The following is a 6900-nucleotide window of genomic DNA, read 5'->3' on the forward strand; positions in this document are numbered from 1 at the left end:
ATCATCACCTAGTGATAGGCAGGCATGGTGATTTCCTGAGCTCTGGTTCTGGAAGAGAAGAAGCAAAGACAGTGATAAGGACCTCCCCAGTTATATAATCACTCAGGAGAGAACACTTCCTCATCACTTCCATCTGGGACCCAAAGGGGGTGTTATTGTGGAGGGCAGAGCTGGGGTCCACGGTCAAGCTCTCTTATGGTTCTTGTCAACCTCTTCTTACACATTCCTCCCTACTCATGACACCCACACTGTTAGTCCTCTGGAAGGTCAGTGATGCAGCTGGTCATCACGACATGGAAACTCTGACAAAAATGCAGTGAAGTTACATTCAGTCTCCCCAGTTCTGTTGAAGGCAGAGACCAGCTAGGCAGCAGGGCTTAGCTTACTTAGCACAGAAACCACACCCCAGAGCTAGGCTGGCCACCTGAGTAACTAAAGAACCTGACCTCTCCCACGGACAGGACAGGGCACGCAGGCTGGTTCAGCCAGTCACTGTGGAGGACAGTGCGTGTTACTCCAGGGCGCATCATGAAAAGAGCAAGGACGGCGCTCCTTCAAGAAGCCAGATCAGGAATCCCCTGGTTAGGGGAATTGGTGCTGGTTTGGACTTGGTGCTTTCAACCAGGTGCAAGTCCTGTTTAGGATTTGGTGCTTCCACTGCCAAGGGTACAGGTTTACAGGTTCAATCTATGCGTGGGGAACTAAAGTCCCATGAGCTGCTGAGCGTGGTCAAAAAGAAAAAGAGAGAGAGAAACCAGACCATCCGTCCTCACTCTCTCATTATCTACTGCAGCTTCCAGTGGCCATGAGAGGCACAGCGAGGAAGAAACCAGGCAAAGCCAAGACCCATCACTCAGGAAAAGACACACCCATAAAGAAACCACACACAGAGACATTCACAAGGAGAGCTCTTTGGCTGCTGGGAAAAGTTCCCTGTTGGCTGCCATGAGGTGGGTTCATACTTATACCTCTGGGCTGGGTAGTTTTGTCGAGGCGGGTCGTTCATAGTGGTTGGGACAGAGGTATGTTGTGTGTCACACCTGTTGCTAACTGGAGATAGTACAGCATCCTCAGAGACTGGCAGAGAGCTACAGTCTGGAAGAGAGCTTGAATCCGTGCAACCCCATCAGCTCACTATCCTGACCTCCAATAGGCTACTGATGTTAGCACTGGAGAGCTGGTGGGTCAATGTCGCCATTTTCCAACTTAAGGCATTTAAAGAAAACTAACGCTTTTAATAATGCATACTAAACCGTGAACAGGATCACTGGACACTGCACTAGATTACAGGTGGGAGTAAGGCATCAGTTCAGTTTAGTCGCTCAGTCATGGTGCAGAGGGTGGAGTGGGGAGAAGAACATCCCAAGGAGCCTGATAAATGGGGTGAGGGGCGTGGGGGAGGGAAAGATCCTGAACTGTCAGTATTAGTGAGTGCTGCAGTATTACTCTAGAGTGTGAGCTGAGTTGGAGGTCCCTTGAGGCCTGACCAGGACTGTGAGCTCAAGCCTTTTCATTTTCCCCGTTTGCACTCCGCAGCCATCTGGCTGAAGGGTTGTGTCAAGGCAGACAGACCAGCTCATGTCTGACTGTCTAGGTCATCCCAGTGCACCAGCCCTGAGCACCCTGTCTCATGCATCAAACTTGGAAAGGTACCCAAATTGTGGGGGAAGGGGGTGGAGGATTAAATAAAATGATGACATCAGTAATAAAGAGTAGTAGGTAAGGCCTGGGATTAGGTAGGGTGTCAGTTACAGCCCCATCACCTGCTGCTGTGATGGAGACTGCCGGCTGGCTCGCTGCATTCCCTAGGTCACTAGGTGTGAAATATGCTTGGAATTACAGATAGAAGTTGGTAACACTGTATGGGAGGAAGTGGTGAAAACCATCCCCAAGAAGAACTGCAAAAAGGCAGTGGTCTAAGAAGGCCTTTCAACTAGCTGAGTGCAGAAGAGAAGTGAAAAGCAAAGGAGAAAAGGAAAGATATATCCATCTGAATGCAGAGTTCTGAGGCATAGCAAAGAGAGAGAAGATAGCCTTCCTAAGGATTCAGTGCAAAGAAATAGAGGAAAATCATAGACTGAGAAAGACTAGAGATCACTTCAAGAAAGTCAGACATACCAAGGGAACATTTCATGCAAAGAGGGGCACAATAAAGGACACAAGTGGTATGGACCTAACAGAAGCAGACAATACTAAGAAGAGGTGCCCAGAATACACAGAAGAACTATTGATAATGACAGGGATAACCACGAAGGTGCACTCACTCAGCTAGAGCCAAACTTCCTGGAGCAAGAAGTCAACTGGGCCTTAGCAACTACCACTATGAACAAAGCTAGTGGAGGTGATGGGATTCTGGCTGAACTATGTCAAATCCTAAATGATGAGGGCATGAGGTGCTGTACTCAATGCCCAAGCAAATTTGGAAATCTCAGCAGTGGCCATAGTACTGAAAAAGGTCAGTTTTCATTCCTATCTCAAAGAAACGGCATGTCAAAGAATGTTCCGACTACCAACAACTGCACTCATCTCACACACTAGCAAAGGAATGCTCAAAGTCTCCAAGTCTTCAACAGAAAGTGAACCAAGAACTTCTAGATGATCAAGAGGGATATAGAAAAGGCAGAGGATCCAGAGAGTATACAGCCAACAACCGCTGGATCACAGAAGAAGCAATAGAATTTGAGAAAAACATGCAGTTCTGCTTCACTGAGTATGCTAGAGGTTTGGACTGTGTGGATCACAACAAACAGGAAAATGCTTAAGCAAATACCAACGCTAGAACAACTTACCAGCCCCTGAGAAATCTGTATGCAGGTCAAGAACCAACAGTTAGAATCAACGTGGAACAATGCACTGGTTCCAAATTGGAGGAAAGGAGTATGTCACAGCTGTCTATTGCCACTTTGCTTAGTTAACTTCTATGCAGAGTACATCAAAGGAAAGGTCGGATTCGATAAAGCTCAAGCTGGAATCAAGGTAGCCGGGAGAAACATCAACCTCAGATATGTAGATATGCGTATTTCAAATGTGTACATGACAACCTCAGATATGCAGATGACACCGTTTGTCAGAAAGCGAGGAGGAACTAAAGAGTCTATACTGATGAAAGTCAAAGTGGGCAGTGAAAAATCTGGCTTAGAACTCAACATTCAAAAAACGAAGGTCATGGCATCCGCTCCCATCACTTCATGCTGAATAGAAAGGCACACAGTGGAAACGCTCACAGACTTTACTTTCCTCAACTCCAAAATCACTCCAGATGCTGAATGCAGCCATGGAATTCAAGGACACTTGCCCATTGGAAGAAAAGCTATGACAAACCAAGACAGCACATTAAAAAGCAGAGACATTAGTCTACTGACAAAGATCCATCCAGTCAAAGCTATGGCGTTTCCCGTAGTCATGGATGGGTCTGCGAACTGGACCATAAAGAAAGCTGAAAGCCAAAGAATGGGTTGATGCTTTTGAATTGTGGTGTTGGAGAAGACTCTTGAGAGTCCCCTGGGTTTCCAGAAGATCAGCCAGTCAATCTGAAAGAAAATCAGTCCTGAATATTCATTGGCTGGACTGATGCTGAAGCTCCAACAGTGTGGCTACCTGATGTGAAGAACTGACACACTGGAAAAGAAGCTAATCCTGGGAAAGACTGAAGGCAGGAGAAGAGGATGGCACAGGATGAGATGGTTGGATGGCATCACTGACTCAATGCACACAAGGCTGAGCAAGCTAGGGGCAGTTGGCGAGGAACAGGGAAGCTTGGTGTGCTGTAGTCCATGAGGTCACAAAGAGTCGGTCACGACTGAGTCACTCAACTGAACTGAATAATGCTTATGAGAACCGTCCACTATAGCTGAGTCCTGGCTCCAGCTCTATGAAGCATTCAAGGTTTTGGAACAAGTCTGATACAGCAAACCTCCAGGAAGTTCCAACAACCCCAGAAATATCTGCATATTTCAGATGTTCATATGACAACCTCAGATATGCAGATGACACCACCCTTTGTCAGAAAGCGAGGAGGAACTGAAGAGTCTGTAGTGATCAAAGTGAAAGTGGACAATGAAAAAGCTGGCTTAGAACTCAACCTTCAAAACCTAAGCTCATGGCATCCAGTCCCATCACTTCATGCTGAATAGAAAGGCTAACAGAAATATGTCCTGAATTTCTAAGTGGTGACACTGCACTTAGTCTAATCTGGCATCAGTTCAGTTCAGTTCAGTCACTTAGTCGTGTCCGGCTCTTTGCGAGCCCATGAATCGCAGCACGCCAGGCCTCCCTGTCCATCACCAACTCCTGGAGTTCACTCAGACTCACGTCCATCGAGTCTGGTATGCTGAGGCACTAAAACCATAAAATCTCGGAAGGCAGTGGCTACATTTCTTTAATAAATTTGGTAATAAGTCCCCAAGCCCTCCAAACATGTCTGAAGCAGCTCCCACCACCTCAGGTAATCAGATCGTAGCTCAGAAATCTCCCTTTCGTTCTCCTTTCCAACTTCCTCCATCATATCACCTACCTGTAGCATTTTCTGTCCCTGGCCTGGGAAAGATTCTCTGTTCTTAAGAGTCTTCACTGAATTCCATGAGTGCCCATCCATTGTCCATATTTTGAGCTGCCTGTAGACTGACTGGAAACATTGAGGAATGGAAATGAGAGGCTGAAGGCAGGCCTGCACTGCGATTAATTAAGTTCCGTAGAGAGAAACTGCACTTCCTTTTAGCTAAGCTGAGTATTGTTAGTGATTTGATCATCTGGGAGATGAGCAGTTTCTCTCTGAAACTGACATTAAAGGCTTCTATATGGCTTCACTTTGGGTGTTTGTCTTCTCCAAGGCCTACTCTACCTTACTGTTACCTCCAGTGTTCTTATTTGAGCATGCCTTGGTCCCGATGTGCTGCAGTAGAGACTCTTCCAGGCATGGCTAATTTGGATGGTGGAGAGGTCTTGCTAGCACAGTTTCTCGAGCTGGTAGAGGACTTGAAGTCTATACTCTTTATCAATCCTGGGGATGTGTCCCTGGCATGGCTAAAAGTGTTAATGGTGGGCTTGCCTGGAGCTTTGGTTTTGCTGCTCAGAGTGGCCCTTGTTGGGGTTGAGGACTATGTACTTCTCCAGGGGTTGTGGCCCTTCAGTCTGGAGTAGATTGTATTCCTTTTTTTTTTTTCCAGACATGTAGTTAGGAAGCTAGAATGGTGGCCTCTTTGGGGTCTCAGGAATCCAGAGGACTGGAGAGAAGAGTGCCGGCCATAGACAACAAACTGCTGTGGACAAGGTGACACCAACACGCCCACCTGGCCAACTGTGTGGGGGGCAGGCCCAGGCAAGCTCCAATGGTTTGAGAGGACTTGTGATCCTCTAGGCTGCCTCATGGCTACTGCAGCCTAGAGTCTTGGTGAGGGGAGGTTTAGGGAGGCCTAGACCTCCCTCCTTACCATGATGTCATGGTGACCATGACATCACAACTGTGTGATTTCATTACAGCAATGGGCAGCGATGCCTTGGTCACTACCATTCGCCTCCTCGGATTTAAAAGGAGAGGACGGTGTCTTTTTAATGAGGTCAGACTGCCTTCCAAATGTGCTTTTTTTCATCTGCCACTGCCTGTGAATTATGCTCATTCTAATAGATCAACTTGACCCATGAAAGAGAAGTACGTTCTAGCCCAGCTGAATCTCTAAAGAGACAGTGAAAGCTCTTAGGGAGCATGAGGAATCTGTGAGGATTATCAGTTGATTGGAAAAAGAGCTCTTTAGGATTTTCCATTCCCTGAAAATATATGTATGACAAAGTCAATACAATATTTTAAAGTAATTAACCTCTGATTAAAATAAATAAATTTTTTTAAAAAGTAAGAAAAGGATGCCTGTTTTGGAACTGACAGCTTCTTTTCCAGAGAAACTCCATGTACTGCTTTCCTAGTGTTGTCATAACAAAGGGGCCCATACCAGGTAGCTTCAATAAATATCTTCTCCAAACCCTCGGGATCAAGTCAGTAATCAAAGGGTAGGCAGACGTTCTTCTGATGTCTCTTTTGGATTGTGACTGGCCATTTTTTGCCTTTATCTTCACATAGTAATGTCTCTGTGTTGACTGTGACTGATCTGCTCTTATAAAGTCTGCAAGGAATAAATGCTGGAGAGGGTGTGGAGAAAAGGGAACCCTCCTATACTGTTGGTGGCAATGCAAACTAGTACAGCCACTATGCAGAACAGTGTGGAGATTCTTTAAAAAATTGCAAATAGAACTGCCTTATGACCCAGAAATCCCACTGCTGGGCATACACACCGAGGAAACCAGAATTGAAAGGGACACATGTACCCCAGTGTTCATCCAAACACTGTTTATAATAGCCAGGACATGGAAACAACCTAGATGTCCATCAGCAGATGAATGGATAAGAAAGCTGTGGTACATATACACAATGGAGTATTACTCAGCCATTAAAAAGAACACATTTGAATCAGTTCTAATGAGATGGATGAAACTGGAGCCAATTATACAGAGAGAAGTAAGCCAGAAAGAAAAACGCCAATACAGTATACTAACACAGATATATGGAATTTATAAAGATGGCAATGATGACCCTGTATGCAAGACAGCAGAAGAGACACAGATGTGTAGAGCGGACTTTTGGATTCAGAGGGAGAGGGGGAGGGTGGGATGAGTTAGGAGAATGGCTTTGAAACATGTATACTATCATGTAAGAAACGAATAGCCAGTCTATGTCTGATCCAGGATACAGCATGCTTGGGGCTGGTGCACGGGGATGACCCAGAGAGATGTTATGGGGAGGGAGGTGGGAGAGGAGTTCAAGTTTGGGAACGCATGTACACCCGTGGTGGATTCATGTCAATGCATGGCCTAACCAATACAGTATTGTAAAGTAAAATAAAGTAAAAATAA

This window comes from Ovis canadensis, chromosome Y (assembly GCF_042477335.2).
Source record: "Ovis canadensis isolate MfBH-ARS-UI-01 breed Bighorn chromosome Y, ARS-UI_OviCan_v2, whole genome shotgun sequence".
Lineage (NCBI taxonomy): Eukaryota > Metazoa > Chordata > Mammalia > Artiodactyla > Bovidae > Ovis > Ovis canadensis.